Below are 9,899 nucleotides of genomic sequence, written 5' to 3'. Positions count from 1 at the left end.
CAGCTCTCCCAAGGCATTCCCATACCAGTTGGGAGACATAGTCATAGTCTCCAGGTCATCCCCAGTGCCTCCTGCTGGTGGGACCTGCCCGGAAAACCTCACCAGGGAGGCGTCCAGGAGGCATTCTGATCAAATGCCTGAGCCACCTCATCTGGCTCCTCTTAATGCAGAAGAGCAGTGGCCCAACTTTACCCCAACCATTCCAAATGGAATATTGAAGACTTTGACAATCAGATCGGATCTGTGGAATAAAGTCAAACTTGATATATGGTATTGGATTTTTTTTTGTATTGTGCTGCACATGTCTAATAGGGGTGGCACAAAATGTAAATATCATGATATATACAGTACTGCATTGTTGTTTCATAAAGCAGGAATCAGATATCTGTCATAACTGTCACTGTCAGAATCATATTCTGAGCCACGAGTTCTCTGTTGTGTTCTCAATGGCCTTTAATGAAACAAGCATTAAGTTTGCTCTTCCAATACAGTCAATAAAGTTCATTCTTTACAAGTGCCTTCCCGTTTTCGTCTTTTTCCATATGGATTCACGATACCTTCTGACTCATGTTTGGAATTCTTTAATCGTGTTTATTTTGCCTACAAACATACTGGCCCTAAGATGATTGAAGCAACCTGAGACGGAAAGGCAAGCTAATTTCTTTGTATATGAAGCACCCCCCCCCCCCCACCCCATGTACTGTATTTTCAGGCTGACAGAAACTTTGAACACGCATGTAAGCAAGAAGAACCTAAGCAAGGCAATTAACAAGCGCTTTTGGCTTAAAAACAGAAACACCACATTTTGAGACAACAGCGCAAATTAAAATGCTGAAAACATTTTTAACGAGGAGCAGCAATAACACCGGCTTGAAGTCTTTGACACGTTTGCAAATAGTTGCCATTAAAGTTTGCAGTGGCAGACATTTATAGATTTTTTTTTAGAACACTGATAATAAAAATTCTTGGTTTATGTAAAATGTCCTTGTTAGTGGGTGTCCTGGCCAAACTCCGGCAAGCAAAATATTTATTTGGAAATATAATTGCAACGCGATCTAATAAGTATCAAAAGGACAGGACATAGTAGCAAGTAAGACAATGTGTTCCTGTTCTTTTTAAAAAGCAACTTTCAGGGGGTTCAAGTATAACGCAGACCATCTGGCAGGTAAAAGAAAATGGATGCACGGTGGAAGAAGAGCCTATTAAAGCTCGGCTCATCTCGCAGGCAGGTTTGAGGCCACGTTATGGCCGAGGTGGCTGAGTGTCGCTCACGCTGACAGCTTGCCCGCCCAATCAAAAAGCCCGTCAGCTTGTCAGCACTCACCGCCGGGGATGCTGAAAAGCCAGTGTTCATCCAGACACCAACAGTACATTAAGAAGATCAGGTGGCATTGTAACTTTACAGAGTCTGAACAGATAAGATTATACCAGCATATTTTAATTGCAAGGTATATGATTTAGCAAACAATAGCAGTGTCAAACTCATTCTAATGCAGGGGCCACTTTCACACAAATTTGATCTCAACCAACAAGTTATAAATAACAGGTCAAAATATTTCTCTCTTTTTAAAATTTTTTATTATAATAATTGCAAGCACATTCTGAAAACATGTCCATTTATTATCTTATTGCAGAGTAATCCTGAAATTTCAATTTTTTTTTTGCATCGAATCCTTATTACCATAGCAGCCACATTTCAGTCATCTAAAAAGTCATCAGTGCACCCTCCAGTGGACAAAATTAACAACAACAGTTCATTTTAGGGAAAAACAGCAGTTTGTATTCTGTCCTCGCGGGTCAGATTGGACTCCCGGGCCGGTTTTGGGCCGCGGACCGTATGTTTGAGACCTATGTTGTCATGTTTTGGGTTGTTTTTCGGTTTGGGTTTTTTGGTTTCATTGTGGTTTGTTTTGTTGTGATTCCTTGAATCCCTTTGTCTTGTTAATTGTGATCTTGTCCACCTGTGCTTGTGTTTTCCTCCTGACACGCTGCTGGGTTTTGTCCTGTCGGTTCCGCCTACGTCTCGCCTGGTTTGCCTTTTTGCACTTTGTCTTTTTTTGTTCCCGACCAGCACCTTGTTTTGCCTCCTTGTTTTTGTTTGATTAATGAAAATCCTTTTTTGAGCCCACCTCTGCCTCCTCGTTCTGCCTCCCTGCATCTGGGTCCACCTTTTTTTCAATCTCGCTACAAACCTGACACCAGTTTTATAGTATTGAACAGAAAATCGGTTTGTAAATATTATGTATAACTCACATAAAGGTTATTTCATGTCACTGATTTGTTTGATTATTATTATATGAGAATTTTTTGTATTGCACTAAACCCTCTTCGCTATCAAACCAACCAGCTCTCCTATATTGTCTCTGCGCTCAAACTGTATCTTTTCCATTCCATCCAATTTCATTTTGGCTTATTCTATTCAAGCCAAATGCATTTACTGCATTACTTTACATCGCTGCTGCATTGGCAAATCTGTCGTCTTATTGACGGACAGACTAAAGTGACAGACACATTACTGCACACCTTGTCATCCATCAATGCACTCAATTAAACAGCAGGCCGGCAGATTGGATGGCTGAATACCAGAAGACTGTCACACACCTACAAACACACATCGCCTACTGTACATAAATCTTCTATTTTCTCTCTGAGCCACCACAGGCACACACATCTGCATGTGTCTACACTCAGTAAGTCAATAGGGTGTTGTAAGTCATCACTTCTTGCGCTGGAGGCCATGCCAAAGAGAGACACAGGTATGGAATAGCATGTATGTACACATTGACATACAGCGTTCACACATTGTAATGACCCACTTCCAAACTGCTGAATTACGGGATTTAGTGACTTGCAGTCTCTTTGTTTTCTCTCTCAGAGATAGCTCAACATACAGCAGCTGACGGTTGAAAAATAGCTTTTCTGTCCCACAGCTTAGTGATTCGAGTGTATTTGTTAGTAAGATAGACAAAATCTTGCGAGCTTTACATTTTGTGCCCTTGAGCTCACGTTGCGAAAGTCACAGCTTTTCTGGATTTTTCTCACATGATGTAGATGAGCAGGAGAAATAATATAAAGTTATGATATGATTGTTTTGTTTATTTTATGTATTTTATATATATATATATATAAATATATATATATATGGGAATCTTTGACTGTCTCATGATTCGATTCCGATTTTTGGGTCTGCAATTCCATTCAGAATCGATTATCGATTCTGAACGATTTTATATTAAAATGTATTTGATTGACAATGATTTCTGCTTCAATTTATAGATATGCAAATAATTGTCTACTCTAATGCTAATTAGCGCGCTACTCGTGGCACTTTTATCACTCAAAAGAACGACTATTCATACAAAACGCTTCAGGAATGTATATAGAGAAGCATCTTAACATCCTACACTGCAAAAAAACAACAACTTTTATTGGAATAATTTGATCATGACTTTTTGTTTCTATGTGGCTACAACTTAACAGTGTATCAGAACGAGCGGAACCACACTGCCCCTAAGTGGCCAAATCGTGTACACCATGAACAGTGCTCCCAATAAAGGCACACACAAACAAGGGCAAGACAGTAAAAAAATATTGAAATAAAATCGATTATCGGGACATTTAAAATTGATTCTATCATACTAAATGAGAATTGCGATTCTTATGAGAATCGATTTTTTGGCACACTCCTAATATATGTATACACATATATATAAAACCCATAGGTGCTACTTTTGTTACACCAGCTGGCAAGCAGCGAGCTTCGGCTTTGCTCGTCAGTGCGGCTGAACATGTTGCAGAGTTGCTGTCTACATTGCGAAGAAGAAGATACACTCATATTATACTTATGAGAAGTATAGTCAAGTGGTAAAATAACATTTGTGTTTTGGACATTTTTGGCCCTCCTGAATGGCCCTGTTGGGCACCTCTCGTCTGGCGTCAGGGACGCCCTCCAGACTGACCCTATGGAGTACTTCTCGTTTGGATGAACCAGCTGGGTGGGCCGCGTTCCTGCCTCCGTACCCCCTTCTGCTCCTCCTGTTTTGGACAGACTTTTTTGGGGAATATGAGTATATACAAATTCAAAATACAAATATGTGCAAGAACACTTTGATGGCTGCGAATACATGCGAGGGGGAATTTAAATGGGCTTGATGTGTTATTGCAACTTTTACAAAGTTGATGCAATCGTTTTCCATTCTTCAGTGCATGTAAACATCCCGAGAGACTACAATCATCCATTTCCCTTGTGTCCAATCTGAAGCATCCGGTTGGAGCATCATCTGCTACTCTGTGCAACACAAGTGTCAGCTTTAGCCCTCTCCCTTCTAATTTGATTGGTTACCACCTGAGCCCGTTGCATAAGTCTCCCCCGGTGTTTCTTCTCAGTACTGCCTGCAGGTATTTCTGAAAGCTCTTCCTCAAACAAGATCAGTGCTGAATGTAAAGGGAATACACACAGCTACGGGACTTTGTTTCACTTTCTGGAAGAACAAAAACAGAGGAAAGTAAAAGAAAAACAATAGAGGACTGTGGAGAAGTTTGCTTGATGTGCCTCATCTCTATTGGGCAGGGGAGGTTCAATCCCAAGGTGGCGTATACGCCATCTCAAAACAAAGATACATGGAGCTCAGCTTGTTCTCTTAAAATCACTCAGACATGTTTCAAGATAAGCTTTCTCAACTGGATACTCTCTTTTTTTTATCCTGGTGCACTACGGTGTATTTTGAATAGAGGAAATGTGAACATGTTTTACATTTTCAGGATTTCCATTCTTCCGGCAGACAGGATGTCATGTTACTGACATCCTCGGAATCACACCGAGAGTGAAGTCTTGTGTGACCACATGATGTTTTTCAATCGCATCTCATAAACGGGCAGCTGTAAGGCCATTGCTCAGCAAAGGAGCAAATTTATGGCTGGGTCAGGTGGATTCGTCTCTTCTGAACTCACCTCAACTTTTGTTGTCATGCTTTCATCAACAACAACAAAAACGAAAATATTTTTCTGTGTGTCCTTTTTTTGGTCTCCTTTTGAATTATTTAGTGAATGTGAGAGTTTTTTTTTGTAAGTGTGGCAACAGCACCACATAAGATAGTTGTTTGTACATTTTTTATTTATATCTGTAGAAGCTTCTCACCACAGATTTTGACATACTGTAACTTTTATTGAAGTCAACCCCCCCCCCCCCCCCCAGCCCCCCCCAGAACGTCTTGACAATATTCTATTCTATGTAGCCCTACTAGTCTAAAAACAATATTATAGTTAATTGTGTTAGTAGAATATGAGTTAAGCAGCAAAATCCAGCAGTTTTTATCTATATCAGGAGGCGGCCATTTTGCCACTTGCTGTTGAGTAGAAATGACATCACAGTTGCTCAGGTCTCACAGCTCACCTGTTTTCTGTGCCCTCAGCAACTGTGATGTCATCTTCAGTCGACAGCAAGTGGCAAAATGGCCGACCCCTGAGATGGATAAAAACAGCTGGATTTTGCTAAGGAGATAGCTCTCCCGAGCTACCAGGCTGGGTTTGGATGAGTACCCACTTCCCTGATGACGTCTTCTTGCAGTGCTTTAAATTCTTAAATGGACTTTCGCACTATTCTAGTTAATAATGTTTAGTAGGGGTGTGCCCAAAAATGTATTCTCATAAGAATCGCGATTCTCATTTAGTACGATTCAGAATCGATTTTAAATGTCCCAAAATTTATTTTATTTATAATATTTTATAACGTCTTGCCTTTGTCTGTGTACCCTTATTTGGAGGGCTGTTCATGTTGTACTCGGTTTGGCCACCGAGGAGCAGTGTGGTTCCACGCGGTCTAATACACTGTTAAGTTGTAGCCACATTAGAGAGTAGAAGGAAAAAGTCACGATCAAGTTATTCCAATAAAAGTAGTTTTTTTGCAGCGTGGAGCCGTTCTTTTGAGTGATAAAAGTGCCGCGAGTAGCGCGCTAATTAGCATTAGCGAGTCAGACTGGAATAGATCATTACAATTCCTTGCACATCTAAAGATTGAAGCAAAAATCATTGTCAATCAAATCATTTTAAATCAAGAATCATTCTTAATGGAAAATCGATTCTGAAACGAATCGCAGACCCAAAAAATCGGAATTGGATCGAATTGTGAGACATTCAAAGATTCCCACCCCTAATGTTTAGTATCACAAACTATGCAAATTGTTGCCCATTCGGCATCCATTGCAGCCTGATTGTCCTGGAAGGGGAATGACCACATTTGCAGTCCCTTCTCAAGGTTTCTCAGTTTTCCCCTGATGTTTATTTATATATATTTTTTAGTTTTTCTTTGCCCTCTTGTGGTTCGATCAGGGAATGTCGTTGATATTTGTCAACTGTGGGCATGTGGAGCCATTTGAGACTCTTGTGTGATTAAGGGGCTATATAAATAAACTTGACTTGACCAGACAGCCCCCAAGGACTACATGAGAGGCCTGTTCTAATAGTAGATCACCCACGATGGTATAGCATACACTATTACACAAGGTATAAACTTGTACTCTATTCCCTTTTATGCCCATGTACATTGGCAATGTTTTTTGTGTGCACAATTACACTCTCACAAAGATACGCAGACGCACGTCCGCCCACGCACAAAGACAAAGCCAAAAATAAAGTATTTTTGTATATATTCAACATTGCACTCATAAAGGTTGAGGCTACTGCTATAATTAAAAAGGTGCTCACATACACACACCAAACCTTCACCGCTGTTGCTTTCCAGTAAATCCTAAATGAACTAATCCGAAAAACATGAACAAATGCAATCAGAGTTGAGATTAGCAGCTCCTGAAAATGGAACACAACCTGGGAAAACGATCCAGAATGAGAATGTGCTGCTGATCGGGCGTGAGAGTGCAGATGTGTGGCTTGTACAACGCTAATGTTATAGTCAATAAATAGAAAAAAAGGAGGCGACTACCGTTAGCCATGGTAGTTTCCAGCAGTCCAGCACATCTATCCTACGACTAATTCATACAGTACTGTATACTGTAAACCCGAACGTTCAAAATAATCAAATAGATTAAGTACACAATACTCAAAGTTTTACGAAAACTACTACTAGCTTAACTTTTTTAAATTGGTGTAACTTTGTATGCTTTTATGAGTAATTTGTACTAAAAAGTTTTGATTAAATTGAACTATACTAGTTTTTTGGGTAACTTAAAAACATGAATTAGCTGATGTCTCATAATTTATTTTACTTATTAATTTGTTATTTTATTGTAAATGATCATTTGTTCTCAGTTTCCTGTCTGGTTTAAATAAATTAATAATGATTTATGTTAGATTATAAACATATGCTCATAGCAGGCGGCATGGTGGCCAAATGGTTAACATGTCTGCCTCCTAGTCCAGAGGTTGTGAGATCGAATCCGGCCCTCTGGCCTTCCTGGCTGGAGGTTGCATGTTCTCTACGTTCCTGCGTGGGTTTTCTCCGGGTACTCCGGTTTCCTCACACATTCCGAAAAATATGCATGATATGTTAATTGAACACTGAATTGCCCCTAGATTGTTTGCCCGTGTGTACCCTACGATTGGCTGGCAACCAGTTCAGGGGTGTACCCCGCCTTCTTCCCGAAGACAGCTGGGATAGGCTCCAGCATTCCCGGGATTCTCGTGAGGACACACAGTGTACTTGTGGTTTGGACTTCTGTTAACTTAATCCAGTGGTTTTATAACATTTATAAGTTAGTAACTGAGAATAAATGAGTTGCTGTAATAGAAAGCTTCTAAGTAAACATTCAAGTTCTGCAAAACTTTAACTTTTGAGTTGATCAATTCAAAAAAAGTGAGGCAACCGATTATCTCCCTTTTTTTTTCATTTTCAGTTCTGCTACCTTATTGGGTTTAACAGTGTACATACTTTTTCAAAAACAAATGTTTCAACGTTAAAATAAAACTAAGCGCCTGAGAAAGACCACTGAATCAAAGCCTCCATAATTAGGCTCAATGTTGGCCCGCACCATTATGAAAGCTTTTTATGCAGACATGGCATATTAATTTTTTGCTGAGCCTTTCCTACGTTAACTTTAATTGGAGGGGAGGATGCCAGTTGTCAGCGTGAGGACTAATGTGCTAATTAGTCTTCTTGTCCACCTCTTGTGTTTCCACATCAGCGGTACAAAAGTCTCACATGTTCATGTTGTCACAGAGCTGAATAAATATACATGTTTGGAAATAAACTTAATCAAAAGAGGAGATCAGGAATGATGTACATATTTCTAAAATAAGAATGGAGATGTCATTTTGTTTCCTCTCGAATGTGTTCGGGCTCAGCTGGATGTGTGTTTCCTTCCTCTTGAGGAAGGAAACCTACCTGTCAGGGGAATTTGTCGAACTGTGGACACCATATGGTGTAGAGAATGATTAATGCTTTTCGGGCATTTGTGGCAAAACACGCACACAAAAAATCTGGTCTACTACAAGGGCAGATTTAAATTATTCACAAATTAAATAGGATTCCAAGAAGACAAAACTCCCCGAAATTATATTTACATCTGTTAAACAAATCTGTGAGTGTGTGTGTGACCTGGCCTCCGCCCAGGCTTGGTCTTACACACACAAAAAAAAGAAACTACAAGAGCAATAAGCAGCAGGGGATTCAATTCTCAAGTACTTTTTTTTTTAAACGAAAGCGCAGCGTGATTGCGTGTGTCTGCCTGTTGAATTCGGTATTTAATTTCCTTGTGGTCCCAAGAGCCGTGTCTCTCTTTCCAATTTGTCCTCCTCATGAGATCAGGATCAGGGACTAAATGAAGGGCTTTGGCGAGATTCGCTTGCCCTTTTAAATCTCTTTTTTTATTTCTTTATAAAGTGTGAAACACTTTATAGGTGAATTAGAGTTAGGTTAGGTTAATTCGAGTAATTTCCATTTGGGTCATTAATAGTAATTTCCATTTTTTTTTTAATGTATACAGTGTTACAGTAAAATCGTTTCAATTGACACAATTTTGGAGTTTGACTAATATTTAGGTGAAAAATACTGTACTTGAACGGACTTCATACTGTATGTGACGTTAGCTGCTTGCCTAACATCTTAACGTACAATCTTGTGAGTGAAAGACTTAGATTTGAATCTTTGAGGCGGTTGTAAGTATCAAGTCTTTGCCTTCAAGTTTCAAACAAGCTGCAGCGGATAAAAAAATAAGCAAGTAGAATCAAGTTATTGCTTGATTTCATTAAAGAAGTCATAAAGACATTTTGTCAAGCTCTTTTCCAATCAAAACAGAGATTAAAAAAAAAAGAATCACACTAACATTACGGTTCAAGTGGCACACTGTACGTATAGTGAGGTAAGTTCAGATAAACTAAAACCTTTTAAAGCATGGATTTTTTTTTTAATCCACAATAATTTTTGTACAGTAGGCTACTCGGCATTTTTAAGGCCACGAAAAAAATCACTTCAACTTATTGGACATTCGGCTCTAATGGACGAGCCCTCCCCTTAGTCAGGTAAAACAAGGTTCCGCTGTGTGTGTATACACAGTTGTGCGTAAAAGTTTACATACACTAGGTAGTGACGGACAAATGAAGCTTCATAAAAGCTTCATGAAGCAATTGTGATATTTTTGACTCCCCTAGATAGCACTCTTGGCTTACAGATGTAGTGGAAATGTAATCACTTTCCATTGCACTTGTCTTTATATTTAAACCGAGACCCCCATCTATAGGAGAAAAAAAATATCACAAGTGCTTCATGAAGCTTCACGAGGCTTCATTTTCCCATCACTAACTAGGGGTAGGAGCTCAGAAAAAAACGTAAAAATATCCAAAATATTGTGGCAATTGTTTTGATATTTTCAAAGGTTGAAGTTGACGTGAGTAGAGATGTGCTTGTGTTTTTTGGTGACAATTGCATTTTTGTCATTAAGCGACATTTA

The sequence above is a fragment of the Leptonotus elevatus genome, chromosome 8, assembly GCF_054856555.1.
Source record: "Leptonotus elevatus isolate MCC_2025b chromosome 8, RoL_Lele_1.0, whole genome shotgun sequence".
Classification (NCBI taxonomy): domain Eukaryota; kingdom Metazoa; phylum Chordata; class Actinopteri; order Syngnathiformes; family Syngnathidae; genus Leptonotus; species Leptonotus elevatus.
The sequence above is the reverse complement of the archived record's forward strand: the minus strand, read 5'-3'. Positions refer to the sequence as shown.